Source organism: Nomascus leucogenys, chromosome 22a, assembly GCF_006542625.1.
Source record: "Nomascus leucogenys isolate Asia chromosome 22a, Asia_NLE_v1, whole genome shotgun sequence".
Lineage (NCBI taxonomy): Eukaryota > Metazoa > Chordata > Mammalia > Primates > Hylobatidae > Nomascus > Nomascus leucogenys.
In genome coordinates, this window is record NC_044402.1 from 138950746 (window position 1) to 138968600 (window position 17855).

General features: G+C 49.5%; 1 long non-coding RNA gene across 1 annotated transcript in view; it reads right to left on the reverse strand.

The window, feature by feature from the left end:
- The window catches only part of LOC115832373, a 37795-nt gene that overhangs the window by 16068 nt on the left and 3872 nt on the right, over positions 1-17855 (reverse strand). Inside the window, exon 2 of the long non-coding RNA XR_004027861.1 lies at positions 17474-17610. This is a non-coding gene — a long non-coding RNA (uncharacterized LOC115832373). The remainder of the gene's footprint in view (positions 1-17473; positions 17611-17855) is intronic.

Genomic DNA, 17855 nt, shown 5'->3' on the forward strand with positions numbered 1-17855 from the left:
CCTGCCTCAGCCTACAGAGTAGCTGGGACTGCAGGCGCTTGCCACCACACCTGGCTATTTTTTTATTTTTGGTAGACATGGGGTTTCACTGTGTTAGCCAGGATGGTCTCAATCTCCTGACCTTGTGATCTGCCCACCTTGGCCTCCCATAGTGCTGGGATTACAGGTGTGAGCCACTGCGCCTGGCCCCTGGGCCTGTGCCTCTCAACAGTCTCAAGCGCTGTCCTGGCATGAGCGATGGTGCCTCCAGGACTCTGCTTCTTGGTCCTGGAGCTAGAGATTTTCAGGGGCCAATGGGCTCTGCCCTCTTCTGCTCTCAATTTTTGTCCATCAAGTGGGCTTGGCAAGTCCCCTTGACCTTCCTCAGGAAAGCTTTGGTCCGTCTGGTCCTCCCCAACCTCCCCCCAGTGTCTGCTCCCTGCAAGGTTTCTCATGCCTTCCTACACACGCTCACCTGGAGTGCAGCCCTGCCTTTTTGTATCATGAATGTCCAGAGTAGGCACTGGCTCGAGGAGAATTGGTGAACACGCTAAGTAACTTCCCCAAAACTGACAACAGGCATTGTAATTCCAGTTAGTGCACTGATCCCTGTGCAGAGATTCCAGATCTGGAGACCGTATATGGCAGAATTTATCATTTGATATGTGTGGCATTTCAAATAAGTAGGGAGAATTCAATACAAGATTTTAGATCACTGGCTATCCATAGGGAAAACAATGTTACCGAAAAGGTAACGTCCTTCTGCCAGTCCATATGTACAATACATTCCATACGTACAATACATTCCAGCTGCATTAAAGATTTAGGTGTAATAAAGACTGAAAAATTCCAGAAGGACATATAGGAGAGTATTTTTGTCTCCTTGGGGAGGGCAAGGTATTTTTAGCCAAGACATAGAAATCATTGATATTAGGAACACGTTGGAGCCAGTCCTGGTGTCCTGGAAACTGACCCAGCACAGATTGCTTTTTCAGGCTACGTGTTTTGTGGAGGTTGGCAGGGGCTCTGCTCTACTGAGACACCCAGGACCCAGGCTGATCGAGACTCCACCATCTGGGAGAGTAGAGCAGCGGAAGGGACCCCTGGGGGCTCACGCACTGTTTCTTCTATATTTTGGCCCAGAGGTGACACACACCACTCCTGCCCAAACTGGTCCAGAACCAGTCACATGACCCTGCTCTGGCTGTGTGGTAAGAAGGCAGGACAATGTGGAGACTGGGTTGAACTCTGAGGAATGTTACTGTCCGTGCCACAGACTCTCTCCTGATACATTCTGACGTCAGAGGGGTTGGTGACTTTCCTGGGAAGTGTTAACTAGCAGAATTGATCTGAGATGTAAGAATTCCAAAGAGATGCGTAAGAAGACAAGGGAAAGGTTTCTAAGATTTACCTTCCAGACTGGATCCCATCCAGATGGTTTTATTGAAAGGATATCCAGTGCATGTGTCTGTCTGGGGGAGGGACAGGATGCTCCCAGAATGGACTTGAGGGCTGGGTGCCAGGTGTGGAATCAATGAAACTCAGGGGGCAGGAAGTGCCATAGCATGGCGTTAGGGGCTGGGTGGTGGGCCACCAGACCTGCTCTCTAGTTCTTCCAAATCTAGTGAGAGGCTGCTCAGGCCCTGTCACTTCTGCCATAGAAGCTGATTACCTGGAATTGTGCTCCCAACAGACTAAATGTAGCAGGGGAGCTGTGATTCCCCATAAGAAACTGGGGAACATGGGGTGCTGTCACAGGCTGAGAAAATGAACTCTTGGAAGCCAAAGAGGAATTACAGAAAGCAGAGAGAGGCAGAGAGAGAGAGAGAGACATCCATGGGGCATAAGACTGGAAACTGTCAGAGAATATGACAGGGAGGCATGACAAGCTAGCAGTTCATAGAACGAAGCTAAGGAATCACAGGAAAATGGGTGTTATTTCTAAATGTACATACTTGGTCCAGAACAGTGGCTCACATCTGTAATCCCAGCACTTTGGGAGGCTGAGGTGGGAGGATCACTTGAGGTCAGGAGTTTGAGACCAGCCTTGGAAACATAGCAATACCCCATCTCTATTAAAATAGTAATTTAAAAAATTAGCCAGGCATGATGGTGCACCTGTAGTCCCAGCTACTTGTGAGGCTGGGGTGGGAGGATCGCTTGAGCCTGGGAGGTTGAGGCTGCAATGAGCCATGACTGCACCACTGCACTCCCACCTGGGTGCCAGAGTGGGACCTTATTTCTGAAAAAAAAGTACATACTTAAAATTAAAGAGGCTTCTTGTTAATCATTGGAAATGGATATAATCCAAAGTCCGTAGCTACTAGGCACCTGCCACCTTCATCATCACGGTACCATTTGAAGCTCACCTCTGTGCTGGGGACCAATGGCTCTGAGACCATCATGGCTGTGCCTGGCAGTGCAGGAGCAGAGAGCTGACATGTGTGTCCCTCAAGCAGAGACATGGATAAGATGGCGCCCTGACGGGAGGGTGAGGGTCCAGAGAGCCAGTAAATCCACAGCCACATGGCTGGTCATGGAACAAGATTGGCCGAGAAAGAAGGTTTTGGAAGGTAAGAGGTTCATTTCAGATCTTCTCTTAAAGGTGCCCTGAGGCATCTTCTTCTTTAACAAGAGCACCAAAGAGGAGGTTTCTGGAAGGCAGCCCTCTCCTGAATGCTGAGCAGAACGGGCCGGCCATGCCAGGCGCTGCTTTGCTTTGTTTGAACAAAGGTCCTGGGGTCCTCACAGTGAGACACGGTTCTCACTTCCCATCTCTGCTCTCAGGCCTTTGTGATCTTTGTGCTATCCTATTGAAGACAGGTAGAGGAGAGGAACAGAGGACCCCAAACAAGTCCCTGTTCAGCCTGGACACCTGGGAAAGGGAGAAGTGTGGAAGAGGGAAGGAAGCTAGCTGGGGGAGTTGAACACCGATGTATGTGCAGATTCAGTCAGCAGCGATCTGTGAGTCAGAGGCTCTCAACATGCTCCAAAGCAAAGCTGGGTAAACACTGCCACTTTTTGTTTGCTTTGAGAGTTAGCTGCCTGCAAGCACGTTAGGAAACCCTGGCAAAGAGCATTCTAAATGCATGTGGTGCCTTTGAGGTTATTTGTCTCAATTTATTCCAGTTACATTTGAGCATGGCATGATTATACATCTCACACTGATTGAAGACCATGGGCCTGTGTGGCAGGCAGGGGAAGGAGGGGGGAGGAAGAGGGTTTCCTAGCGCCATCTAATTTAAAGCACCTTTAGCTGAGTGGTGCAGTGAAAAGGATGTGGCTAAAACAAATAAAAATCATAGCAGGATCAAAGTACACGCACAAATTTATTCCTTCTGGAAGCAGCTTCTCTTTCCCTCTCCCCCTCTCCTTTTCCCTTGTTTTCCCCTCCTTTGAGTCCCAGCGATTCTTTCATGGCAGAACTCCAGGATGGCCTCGTCTCCTTGCAACGCAATCACAGTTTCATCTCTGATTGATGGGGCGAAGGCACCGGCACCGCGGGTTTGAAGGAGATCTAAGGGCCTTCCTAATTTCATGGTGGGTATGTGAAGTGTCACATTAATCAGTGCTCTTTATGAGCAGTTCAAAGACAGTCGTAGATGTTGGGAAGGTGCCTGTTTAAAGCACAGAGCCAAGGGATTTCAGGATTTTATCAATAACCTGCGGGTTCCACCTCCTCTCCCCAGTGCACCTCTTGCCTGACTGCTGGGTGGAATTTTACATGAGAATCATACAGAGCTAAAGGAGCCTATGATACCATCCAGTTCCAACCCACACTTTACATAGGAATCAGCAGAGGCTGGGAGTCTCTCTTGGGGTCACACGGAAAGCCATCTAGTCTGGAAGCAGTGGGTTATTCAAGCCTCCTGGTTGCGTGTGACAACTCAAATGAGGTTAAGCACTGATATAGTTTGGCTCTGTGTCCCCAACCAAATCTCATGTCAAATTGTAATTCCCAGTGTTGGGGAAGTGGACTGGTTGGAGGTGATTGGATTCTGGGGGCGGATTTCCCCCTTGCATTCTTGTGATGGTGAATGTGTTCTCAGGAGACCTGGTTGTTTGAAAGTGTGTGGCACCTCCCTGTTTGCTCTCTTCCTCCTCCAGACACATGAAGACGTGCCTGCTTCCCCTTTGCTTTCTGCCATGATCGTAAGTTTCCTGAGGCCTCCCCAGCCCGGCAGAACTGTGAGTAATTTAAACCTTTCCTTTATAAATTACCCAGTCTCAGGCAGTTCTTCATAGCAGCATGAGAATGGACTAAAACAGTAAATTGATACTGGGTAGTGGGGCACTGCTATAAAGATACCAAAAAATGTGGAAGTGACTTTGGAACTGGGTAACAGGCAGAGGTTGGAACAGTTTGGAGGGCTCAGAAGAAGACAGGAAGATGTCTTCCAGGAAAGTTGGAACTTCCTAGAGACTTGTTTAATGGTTTTGACCAAAATGCTGATAGTGATATGGACAACGAAGTCCAGGCTGAGGTGGTCTCAGATGGAGATGAGGAACTTTTTGGGAACTGGAATAAAGGAGACTCTTGCTACATTTTAGCAAAGAGACTGGCAGTATTTTGCCCTTGCCCTAAAGATCTGTGGAATTTTGAACTTGAGAGAGATGATTTAGGGTATCTGGCAGAAGAAATTTCTGAGCAGCAAAGCATTCGAGATTTGACTTGGGTGCTGTTAAAAGCATTCAGTTTTATGTATTCACAAAGATATGGTTTGGAATTAAAACTTATGTTTAAAAGGGAACCAGAACATAAAAGTTAGGAAAATTTGCAGCCTGATGATGTGATAGAAAAGAAAAACCCATTTTCGGAGAAGAAATTCAAGCCAGCTGGAGAAATTTTCATCAGTAATGAAAAGCCAAATGTTAATCACCAAGACAACGGGGAAACTGTCTCCAGGGCATATGAGAGTTCTTCACAGCAGCCCCTCTCATCACAGGCCCAGAGGCCTAGGAGGAAAAAAGAGTTTCATGGGCTAGGCCTAGGGCCTTGCTGCTTTGTGTAGTATAGGGATTTGGTGATAATGAGTTCCAGCTGTGGCTAAAGGGGCCAACATAGAGCTCAGGCTGTTGCTTCAGAGGGTGCAAGCCCCAAGCCTTGGTGGCTTACACGTGGTCTTGGACCTGTGGATGTACAGGAGTCAAGAATTGAGGTTTGGGAACCTCAGCTCAGATTTCAGAGGATGTATGGAAATGCCTGGATATCCAGGCAGAAGTCTGCTGTAGGGGCAAAGCCCTCATGGAGAACCTCTGCTAGGGCATTGAAGAAGGGAGATGTGGGGTTGGAGCCCCCACAGGGCGTCCCCACGGGGGTGCTGCCCAGTTGAACTGTGTGAGGAGGGCCACCGTCCTTCAGACTCCAGAACGGTAGATCCGCTGACAGCTTGCACCGTGCACCTGGAAATGCCTCAGACACTCAATGCCATCTTGTGAAAGAAAGCCACAGGGGTGAAGCAGTCCAAGGCCATGGCAGCCCACCTCTTGCATCAGCGTGACCTGGATGTGAGACATGGAGTCAAAGGAGATTATTTTGGAACTTTAAGTTTTGGTTACTGCCCTGTTGGATTTTGGACTTGGGTGGGGCCTGCAGCCTCTTTGTTTTGGCCAATTTCTCTCATTTGGAATGGGTGTATTTGTCCAATGCCTGTATCTCCATTGTATCTTGGAAGTAATTAACTCACTTTTGATTTTATAGGCTCATTGACAGAAGGAATTTGCTTTGTCTCAGATGAGACCTTAGATTTGGACTTTGGGGATAATGATGGAATGAATTAAGACTTTGGGGGACTGTTGGAAATACATAATTGTGTTTTGAAATGTGAGGACATATTTTAAAGTGACCGTGAATGGAATAACATGGTTTGGCTGTGTCCCACCCAAATCTCATCTTGAATTGTAGTTCTCATAATCCCCATGTGTCATGGGAGGGATCTGGTGGGAGGTAATTGAATCATGGGGGTGTTTATTAGTCTGATCTCACACTGCTATAAAGAACTACCCAAGACTTGGCAATTTATAAAGAAAGAAGGTTTAAATGACTCATAGTTCTGTGGGGCTGAGGAGGCCTCACACAATTTACAATCAAAATGGAAGGAAGTAAACACATCCTTCTTTACAGGATGGCAGGAAGGAGAAGTGCCAAGTACATGGGGGAAAAGCTCCTTATAAAACCATCAGATCTGAAAACTAACTCACTATCATGAAAACAGCATGGAGGTAACTCCCTCCATGATTCAGTTACCTCCCACAGGGTCCCTTCTATGACATGTGGGGATTATGGGAGCTACAATTCAAGATGAGATTTGAGTGGGGACATGACCAAACCATATCACTGCACCTCAGGGATGATCCAAGACACCTCCTGGTGCAGTGCTCACACCTCAGGAATGACCCAAGATATCTCCTAGTGTAGGGGTCCTACCTCAGGGATGATCCAAGACACCTCGTGGTGCAGTGCTCACACTTCAGCAATGATCCAAGAAACCTCCTAGTGTAGTGATCCTACCTCAGGGATGATCGAAGACACCTCCTGGTGCAGTGCCCCCACCTCAGGGATGATCCAGGACACTTCTTGGTGCAGTGCTCACAATTCAGTGCTGATCCAAAACAACTCCTGATATAGTGCTCACAACTCAGGCATAATCCAAGACATCCCCTGGTGCAGTACTCCCTTCTTAGGGATGAGCCAAGACAACTGCTTGTGCAGTGCTCACACCTCAGGCACAATCCAAGGCACTTGCTGATGCAGTGTTCTGACCTCAAGGATGATAAAATACGCTTCCTGGTGCAGTGCTGACAATTCAGGCATCATCCAAGAGACCTTCTGGTGCAGTGCCTACACGTTAGGTTTGATCCAAACATCTCCTGGTGTAGTGCTCTGACCTCAGGGATGATACAAGATACCTCCTGGTGCAGTGCTTCCACCTCAGGGATGATCCAAGACACCTCGTGGTGTGGTACTCCCACCTCAAAGATGATCCAAGACTCCTCCTGGTGTGGTGCTCCTACCTAGGGATGATCCAAAACACCTCCTAGTGCAGTGCTCACATCTCAGGCATGATCAAAGACACCTCCTGGTGCAGTGCTCAAGCCTTAGGGATGATTTGTGATGTCTTTTGATGCAATGTTCACACTTCAGGGATGATCCAATACACCTCCTGGTGCAGTACTCCCTCCACAGGGATGATCCAGGACACCTCCTGGTGCAGTGCTCACACCTCAGAAGTGATTTAAGACAGCTCCTGGTGCAGTGCTCACACCTCAGGGGTGAATCAAGACACCTCTGGTGCAGTGCTCACCTCAGGGATGAATCAAGACACCTCCTGGTATAGTGCTCACACCTCAGGGCTGATTCAAGACACCTCCTGGTGCAGCACCTGCACCTCAGAAATGATTCAAGATACCTCCTGGTACAGTGCCTGCACCTCAGGGATGATCTGAGACATCTCCTGGTGCAATGTTCACACCTCAAGGATAATCCAAGACACCTCCTGGTGCAGTGCTCACACCTCAGCGATGATTCACAACACCTCCTGGTGCAGTGCTTACACTTCAGCGATGATCCAAGACACCTCATGATGCAGTGCCTGCACCTCAGAAATGATCCAAGACACCTCCTGGTGTAGTGCTCCCTCCTCAGGGATGATCCAAGACACCCCTTGTGTAGCGCTCCCACCTAAAGGATGATCTGAGACATCTGTTGGTGCAGTGCTTGCCTCTTAGCAATGATCCAAGACACCTTCTGGTGCAGTGCTCACAAGTCAGGGTTGATCTAAGACACCTCCTTGTGCAGTGCTTCCACCTCAGCAATGATACAAGACACCTCCTGGTGCAGTGATCCTCCCTCATGGATGATTGAGGACACATCCTTTTGCAGTGCTCACACCTCAGGGATGATCCAAGACACTTCCTGTTGCAGCGCTCACACCTCAGGCTAGATCCAAGACACCTCCTGGTGCAAGTACTCCCACCTCAGGGGAGATCCAGGACACCTCCTGGTGCACTACACTGTCCTCAAAAATCATTCCAGATACCTCCTGGTGCAGTGCTCACACCTCAGCGATGATCCAACACATCTCCTGGTGCAGTGCTCCCACATCAGGGGTGATCCAAGACACCTTCTGGTGCACTGGCTGCATCCCAGGGATGATCCAAGACAACTCCTGGTGCAGTGCTTATACCACAGGGATGATCCAAGACACTTCCTGTTGCAACTGAGACATGATCCAAGATGCCTCCTGGTGCAGTGGTCATGCTTAGGCATGATTCAAGACACCTCCTGGTGTAGTGCTCAAACCTCAGAGATGATTTAAGACACCTCCTGGTGCAGTGCTAACAACTCAGACAGGATCCAAGACACTTCCTGGTGAGGTGTTCACATATCAGGGATGATCCAAGATACCTCCTGGTTCAGTGCTCACACCTCAGGGATGAATCAAGACACCTCCTGGTTCAGTGCTCACAGTTCAGGGATGATCCTAGACACATCTTGGTGCAGTGCTCACACTGCAGGCATGACATAAGACACTTCTGGGTGCAATGTTCACACCTCAGGGATGATCCGAGACACCTCCTGGTGCAGTGCTCACACCTCAGGGATGATCCAAAATACCTCCTGATGCAGTGCTCACAACTCAGGCATGATTCAAAATACCTCCTGGTGCAGTGCTCACACTCAGGCATAATACAAGAAACCTCCTGGTGCGGTGCTGAGACCTTATGGATGACCCGAAACACCCCCTGCTGCAGTGCTCACACTCAGTGATGATCCAAGACAATTCCTGGTGCAGTGCTCACACCTCAAGGGTGATCCAAAACATGTCCTGTTGCAGTGCACACACAACTCAGGCATCATTCAAGGTACATCCTGGTGAGGTGCTCACACTCAGGCATCATCTAAGACACCTCCTAGTGCAGTGCTCACATCTGAAGCATTATCCAACACACTTCTTGGTGTAGTGCTCCCACCTTAGAGATGATGGAAAATACCTCCTTGTGCAGTTTTCACACTACAGGGATGATCCAAGACACCACTTGGTGCAGTGCTCCACCTCAGGGATGCTCCAAAACACCTCTTGGTGCAGTGCTCCCAACTCAGATATGATTTAAGACTCCTCCTGGTACAGTGATCACAACTCAGGCATGATCCAAGATACCTCCTGGTGCGGTGCTCACACCTAGGGATGATCCAAAAAACCACGTGATGCAGTGCTCACACTCAGGCATGATCCAAGACACCTCTTGGAACAGTGCTCTCAACTCAGGGATGATCCAAGAGACCTCCTGGTCCAGTGCTCACACCTCAGGGATGATCCAAAACATCTTCTGATGCAGTGCTCACATCTCTGGCATGATTTGAGATACCTCCTGGTGCAGTGGTCACACCTAGGAATGATCCAAAAAGACACCTGGTGCAGCGTTCGCACTCAGGCATAATACAAGATGCTCCTTTGTGCAGTGCTCACACCTCAGGGATGATCCAAGACATCTCCTGGTGCAGTGCTCGCAACTCAGGGATGTTCCAAAACACCCTCTGGTACAGTGGTCACAACTCAGGTATGATACAAAACACCTCCTGGTGCATGGGTCATACCTCAGACATGATATAAGACACTTCTGGGTGAAATGTTCACACCTCAGGTATGATGATCCAAAGACCTCCTGGTGCAGTGCTCTTACCTCAGGGATGATTCAAGACACCTCCTGTCACAGTGTTCACCCCTCAGGGATGATTCAAGACACCCCCTGGTACGGTGATCACACCTCAGAGATGATCCAAAACATCTCCCGATGCAGTGCTCACAACTCTGGCATGATTCGAGATATCTCCTGGTGCAGTGGTCACACCTAGGAATCATCTAAAAAACCACCTGGTGCAGTGTTCACACTCAGGCATAATACAAAACACTTGCTGGTGCAGTGCTCACACCTCAGGGATGATCCAAGACAACTCCTTGTGGAGTACTCACACCTCAAGGATGATCCAAGACACCTCCTGGTGCAGTGCTTACACGTTACAGAGAACCCCAAACACCCCCTGGTGCAGTGCTCACCCTCAGGGATGATCCAAGACAATTCCTGGTGCAGTGCTCACACCTCAAGGGTGATCCAAAACACGTCCTGATGCAGTGCACACACAACTCAGGCATGATCCAAGGTACATCCTGGTGAGGTGCTCACACTCAGGCATCATCTAAGAGACCTCCTGGTGCAGTGCTTACACCCCAGGTATGATCCAACACACTTCCTAGTATAGTGCTCCCAACTCAAGGATGATTGAAAACATCCTGTAGTGTGCAGTTCTCACACTACAGGGATGATCCAAGACACCTCCTGGTGCAGTGCTCACACCTCAGGGATGCTCCAAAGCACCTCTTGGTGCAATGCTCAAAACTCAGATATGATATAAGACACCTCCTGGTGCAGTGGTCACAACCCAGACAGGATCCAAGATACTTCCTGGTGCAGCGCTCACATCTAGGGATGATCCAGAAAGACCACGTGGTGCAGTGCTCACAACTCAGAGATGATACAAGATGCCTCCTGGTGCAGTGCTCACACCTCAGGGATTATCCAAAACACATCCTGTTGCAGTGCCCACAAAACTCAGGCATGATCCAAGGTACATCCTGGTGAGGTGCTCACACTCAGGCATGATCTAAGACACCTCCTGGTGCAGTGCTCACACCTCAGCTATGTTCCAAAACATATCCTGGTGGAGTGGTCACAACTCAGAAATGATCCAAGACACCTCTTGCTGCAGTGCTCACACCTCAGGGATGATCCAAAACATCTCCTGATGCAGTGCTCACAACGCTGGCATGATCTGAGATACCTCCTGGTGCAGCGGTCACACCTAGGAATTATCCAAAAAACCACCTGGTGAAGTATTCACACTCAGTCGTAATACAAGACACTTCCCGATGCACTGCTCACACCTCAGAGATGATTGAAAGCACCTGGTGGTGTAGTGCTCAACTCCAAGGGATGATCCAAGACACCTGTTACAGTACTCCCTCCTCAGGGATTAGTTAAGACACTTGCTGGTCAGGCACCATCAGGCAGGATCCAAGACACTTGTGATGCAGTGCGCTGACCTCAGGAATAATGCAAAACAACTCCTAGTGCAGTGCACACACCTCAGGGATGATGCAAGACCACCTCCTGGTGCAATGCTCACACATCAGGGATGATAAAAGACACTTCCTGGTGCAGTGCTGAAACCTCAGGCATAATCTAAGAGACCTCCTGGTGCGGTGCCTGCACCTTAGGGATGATCAAAAACACCTTCTGGTGCAGTGCTGCCACCTTGGGGATGATTCAGGAGACCTCCTTGTGCAGCGCCTGCACCTCAGATTTGATCCAAGACACCTCATGGTGTAGTGATCCCATCTCAAGGATGATACAAGAGACCTCCTGGTACATGGGTCACACCTCAGGCATGATAAGACACTTCCAGGTGCAAAGTTCATACCTCAGGGATGATCCAAGACACCACTTGGTGTAGTGCTCTTTCCTCTGATGATTCAAGACATCTCCTCTTACAATCCTCACACCTCAGGGATGATTCAAGACACTCCCTGAGACAGTGATCCTACTTCAGGAATGATCCAAGACACCTCCAAGTGCAGTGCTCACACTCAGGCATAATACAATCAGGCATAATACAAGACACCTTTTGGTGCAGTGCTCACACCTCAAGGATGACCCAAGACACCTCCTGCAGTAGTGCTCCCCCCACTCCAGGGATGATCCAAGACCCCTTTGGTGCAGTGCTCTTACCTTAGGGTTGATTCAAGATACCTCCTGGTGAAGTGCTCCCACCTCAGGGAAGATTCAAGGCACCTTCTGTTGTAGTGCTCCTACCTCAGGGATGATGCAACATGCAAGACACTTCCTGGTGCAGTGCTCCCACCTCAGGGATGCTCTAAGACACCTCCTGGTGTAGTGCTCACAATTCAAGGGATGATCCTAGACACCTCCTGGTCCAGTGCTCACACCTCAGGTGTGATGCAAGACACCTCCTCTTGCAGTACTCCCTCCTCGGGAATTAGCCAAGACACCTGCTGGTGCAGTGCTCACACATCAGGCATGATCCAAGGCACTTGCAGGTGCAGTGCTCCCACCTAAGTGATGATCCAAGACACCTCCTGGTGCAGTGCTCCCAACTCAGGGATGATAAAAGACACTTCCTGGTGCAGTGCTCAAACCTCAGGGATAATCCTACAGACCTCAAACCTCAGGGATGATCCAAGACACCTCTTGGTGTAGTACTCTTTCCTCTGATTCAAGACACCTGCTGGTGCAGTGCTCACATCTCAGGGAGGATCCAAGACACCTCCTATTGCAGTGCTCACACCTCAGAGATTATTCAAGACACTTCCTGGTGCAGTGATCCTACCTCAGGGATAATCCAAGACACCTCCTGGTGCAATGCTCACAGCTCAAAAATGACCCAAGACGCTGCCTGAAGTAGTGCTGTCTCCCCAGGGATGATCCAAGACATCTCCTGGTGCAGGGCTCCCATGTCAGGGATGATTGAAAACACCTTCTTGTGCAGTTCTCACATTACAGGGATGATCCAAGACACCTCCCGCTGCAGTGATCACACCTCAGTGATGATCCAAGGCACCACCTCGTGCAGTGCTCACACCTCAGATATGTTACAAAACACCTGGTGCAGTGTTCCCAACTCAGGCATGATCCAAGGTACATCCTGGTGAGGTGCTCACACTCACACATGATCTAAGACACCTCCTGGTGCAGTGCTCACACCTCGGGGATGTTCCAAAATACTTCCTGGTGCAGTGGTCATAACTCAGGCATGATCCAAGAAACCTCCTGGTGCAGTGCTCACACCTCAGGGATGCTCCACAACACCTCTTGGTGCAGTGGTCACAACTCAGATATGATTTAAGATAACCCTTGGTGCAGTGGTCACACTCAGACGTGATCCAAGATACTTCCTGGTGCAGTGCTCACACCTAGGGATGATCCAAAAAACCACCTGGTACAGTGCTCACACTCAGGCACGATCCAAGACACCTTCTAGTCCAGTGCTCAAACCTCAGGGATGATCCAAAACATCTCCTGATGCAGTGCTCACACCTCTGGCATGATCTGAGATACCTCCTGGTGCAGTGCTCATACCTAGGAATGATCCAAAAAACCACCTGGGGCAGTGTTCACACTCAGGCATAATACAAGACTCTTCCTCATACAGTGCTCACACCTCAGGGATGATCCAAAGCACCTCCTGGCGTAGTGCTCAACCCACAGGAATGATCCAAGACACCTCCTGATGCAGTGCTCCCACCTCAGGGATGATCCAAGATACTCCCTTTTACAGTACTCCCTCCTCAGGGATGAGTTAAGACACTTGCTGGTCAGGCACAGTCAAGCACGATCCAAGACACTTGCGATGCAGGGCTTTGACCTCAGGAATAACGCAGTACAACTCCCGGTGCAGTGCATACACCTCAGAGATGTCCGAAGACACGTCCTGGTGCAGTGCTCACACTTCAGCAATGATAAAAGACACTTCCTGGTGCAGTGCTCAAACCTCAGGCATAATGCAAGAGATCTCCTGGTGCAGTGCCTGCACCTTAGGGATGATCAAAAACACCTCCTGGTGCAGTGCTGACACCTCAGGCATGATTTTAGACACTTCCTGGTTCAGCGCTCACACCTGAGGGATGATCCAAGACACCTCATGGTGTGGTGATCCCACCTCAGAGACGATACAAGAGACCTCCTGGTGCATGGGTCACACCTCAGGCATGATAAGACACTTCCAGGTGCAATGTTCACACCTCAGGGATGATCCAAGACACCTCTTGGTACAGGGCTCTTTCCTCTGATGATTCAAGACACCTCCTGGTGTAGTGTTCACACCTCAGGGAGGATCCAAGACACCTCTTGGTGTAGTGCTTTTTCCTCTGATGATTCAAGACACCTGCTGGTGCAGTGCTCATATCTCAGGGAGGATCCAAGACACCTCCTGTTACAGTGCTCACACCTAAGGGATGATTCAAGACACTTCCTGATGAGTGATCCCACCTCAGCAGTTATCCAAGACACCTCCTGGTGCAATGCTCACACCTCTGAGATGATCCAAGATACCTGCTACTATAGTGCTCAACCTTCAGGAATGATCCAAGACACCTCCAAGTGCAGTGCTCACACTCAGGCATAATACAAGATGCCTCTTGGTGCACTGCTAACATCTCAGGGATGACCCATGATGCCTCCTGGAGTAGTACTCCCTCCCCAGGGATGAACCAAGACCCCTTTGGTGCACTGCTCTTACCTTAGGGATGAATCAAGATACCTCCTGGTGAAGTGCTCCCACCTCAGGAAAGATCCAAGACACCTGCTGGTGTAGTGCTCCTACCTCAGGGATAATGCAACATGCAAGACACTTCCTGCTGAAATGCTCCTGCCTCAAGGATGCTCTAAGACACCTCCTGGTGTAGTGCTCACAATTCAGGGATGATCCTAGACACCTTCTGGTGCAGCACTCATACCTCAGGTGTGATGCAAGACACCTCCTCATGCAGTACTCCCTCCTCAGGGATGAGCTAAGACACCTGCTGGTGCAGTGTTCACATGTCAGGCATGATACAAGACACCTTTTGATGCCGTGCTCACACCTCAAGGATGACTGAAGACACCTCCTGGAGTAGTGCTCTCTCCCCAGGGATGATCCAAGACATCTCCTGGTGAAGTGCTGCCACCTCAGGGATGGTTCAGACCCCTTTGCTGCAGTACTCTTACCTTAGGGATGATTGAAGACACCTCCTGGTGAAGTGCCCACACCTCAGGAATGATCCAAGATACCTCCTGGTGTTGTGCTCCCACCTCAGGGATGATGCAACATGCAACATACTTCCAAGTGCAGTGCTCCCACTTCAGGGATGCTCCATGACACTTCCCAGTGCAGTGTTCCCACCTCGGGGATGATCCTAGATGCCTCCTGGTAAAGTGATCACACCTCAGGCGTGATGCAAGACACCTCCTGGTGCAGTGCTCCCAACTCAGGGATGATAAAAGACACTTCCTGGTGCAGTGCTCAAACCTCAGGGATAATCCTACAGACCTACTGGTGCAGTGTCTGCACCTCAGGGATGATCCAAGACACCTCCTGTTGTAGTGCTTCCACCTCAGAGATTATTTAAGACACTTCATGGTGCAGTGGTTACAACTCAGTTATCTTCCAAGATACCTCCTGGTGCAGTGCTCCCTCCTCAGGGTTATCCAAAAAACCCCCTGGTGCAGTAGTCCCTTCTTGGGGATGAATGCAGACACCTCCTTGTGCAGTGCTCCCACCTCAGAGATTATTTAAGAAACCTCCTGGTGCAGTGCTCACACCTCTGGGATGATAAAAGACACTTCCTGGTGCAGCACTCAAACCTCAGGCATAATGCAAGAGACCTACTGGTGCAGTGCCTGCACCTCAGGGATGGTACAAAACACCTCCCGGTGCATGAATCACACCTCAGGAATGATATAAGCCACTTCTGGGTGAAATGTTCACACGTCAGCTATGGTGATCCAAAGACCTCCTGGTGAAGTGCTCTTACCTCCGGGAATATTCAAAACACCTCCTCTTACAGTATTCACCCCTCAGGGATGATTCAAGACACCCCCTGGCACAGTGATCACACCTCAGGCATGATCCAAGACATCTCTTGGTGTAGTGCTCTTTTCTCTGATGATTCAAGACACTTCGTGTTGCAGTGCTCACACCTCAGGGAGGATCCAAGACACCTCCTGTTATAGTGCTCACACCTCAGGGATGATTCAAGACACTTCCTTATGCAGTGATCCTACCTCAAGGATGATCCAAGACACCTCCTGATGCAGTGCTCACACCTTTGAGATGACCCAGGATACCTGCTGGTACAGTGCTCAACCTTCAGGAATGATCCAAGACACCTCCTGGCACAGTGCTCACATTCAGGCATAATACAAGATACCTCTTTGTGCGGTGCTCACACCACAAGGATGACCCAAGACACCTGCTGGAGTAGTGCTCTCTCCCGAGGGATGATCCAAGACAGCTCCTGGAGCAGTGCTCTCACTTCACGGATGATTCACACCCCTTTGGTGCAGTGCTGTTACCTTAGGAATGATTCAAGACACCACCTGGTGAAGTGCTCCCACCTAAGGAATGATCTGAGATACCTCCTGGTGAAGTGCTCACACCTCAGGGATGATCCGAGATAACTCCTGGTGTAGTTCTCCTACCTCAGGGATGATGCAACATGCAAGACACTTCCTGGTGCAGTGCTCCCACCTCAGGGATGCTCCATGACACTTCTCAGTGCAGTGCTCCCACCTCAGGGATGCTCCATGACATGACACTTCCCAGTGCAGTGCTCCCACCTCAGGGATGATCCTAGACACCTCCTGGTGCAGTGCTCCCAACTCAGAGTTGATAAAAGACACTTCCTGGTGCAATGCTCAAACCTCAAACATAATCCTACATATCTCCTGGTGCAGTGTCTGCACCTCAGGGATGATCCAAGACATCTTCTGGTATAGTGCTCCCACCTCAGAGATTACTTAAGACACCTCCTGATGCAGTGGTTACAACTCAGTTAACATCCAAGATACCTCCTGGTGTAGTACTTCCTCCTCAGGGTTATCCAAAAAAACTCCTGGTGCAGTAGTCCCTGCTCAGGGATGAATGAAGACACCTCCTTGTGGAGTGCTCCCACCTCAGAGATTATTTAAGACACTTCCTGGTGCGGTGCTCACACCTCAGGCATAATCCAAGAGACCTGCTGGTACAGTGCCTGCACTTCAGGGATTATACAAAACATTTCCTGGTGCATGAATCACACCTCAGGCATGATATAATGTGTGAAATGTTCACACCTTATATAAGGTTCACACATTTAAGGGTGAAATGTTCACACCTCAGCTATGATGATCCAATGACCTCCTGGTGAAGTGCTGTTACCTCCGGGAATATTCAAAACACCTCCTCTTACAGTATTCACCCCTCAGGGATGATTCAAGAAACCCCCTGGTACAGTGATCACACCTCAGGCATGATCCAAGACACCTCTTGGTGTAGTGCTCACACCTCAGGGATGATCCAAGACATTTCCTTGTGCAGTGATCACACCAAAGGGAAGATCCAAGACACCTCTGTTACAGTGCTCACACCTCAAGGAGGATCACACCTCAGGTATGACCCAAAACACCTCTTGGTGTAATACTGCTGATGATTCATTCTGGCACAGTGCCTGAACCTCAGGGATGACCCAAGACATCTCCTGATGCAGTGTTTTTACCTCAGGGATTATCCAAGACATCTGGTGCAGTGCTCACAACTCAGGCATGATCCAAGATACCTCCTGGTGCAGTGCTCACACCTCAGGGATGATTCAAGACATTTCCTGGGGCAGTGCTCCCACCTCAGGGATGAATCAAGACCCCTTTGGTGCAGTGCTCTTACCTCAGGGATGATTCAACATACCTCCTGATGATGGGCTCACACCTCAGGAATGATCCAAGACACCTCCTGATGCAGTGCCTGCATCTCAGGGATGATCCAAGGCACCCTTAGGTGCAGTGCTTACACCTCTAGTATGATGGGTGGAATCTCACAAGCACCTAGTGATAAGAAAAGGATCATTTAGTAAAGGAACTTGTGAGGCTGGCCTCAGAATTATCTCAACATTGTGTTAGAAAGGCCAGTATTTGTAATTCTTCAGATGAAGAGTCTGTGAACCCAAGATTTTCTCCTAGCCAAAGTTCCTACTTGCATAATGCAGCAGAAGACAATATCTCATGTAGGAGAACTTGTTTCCTGTGTATGCACTTTCTCAATTAGACGATGTCATCAACAGCAACAGCTA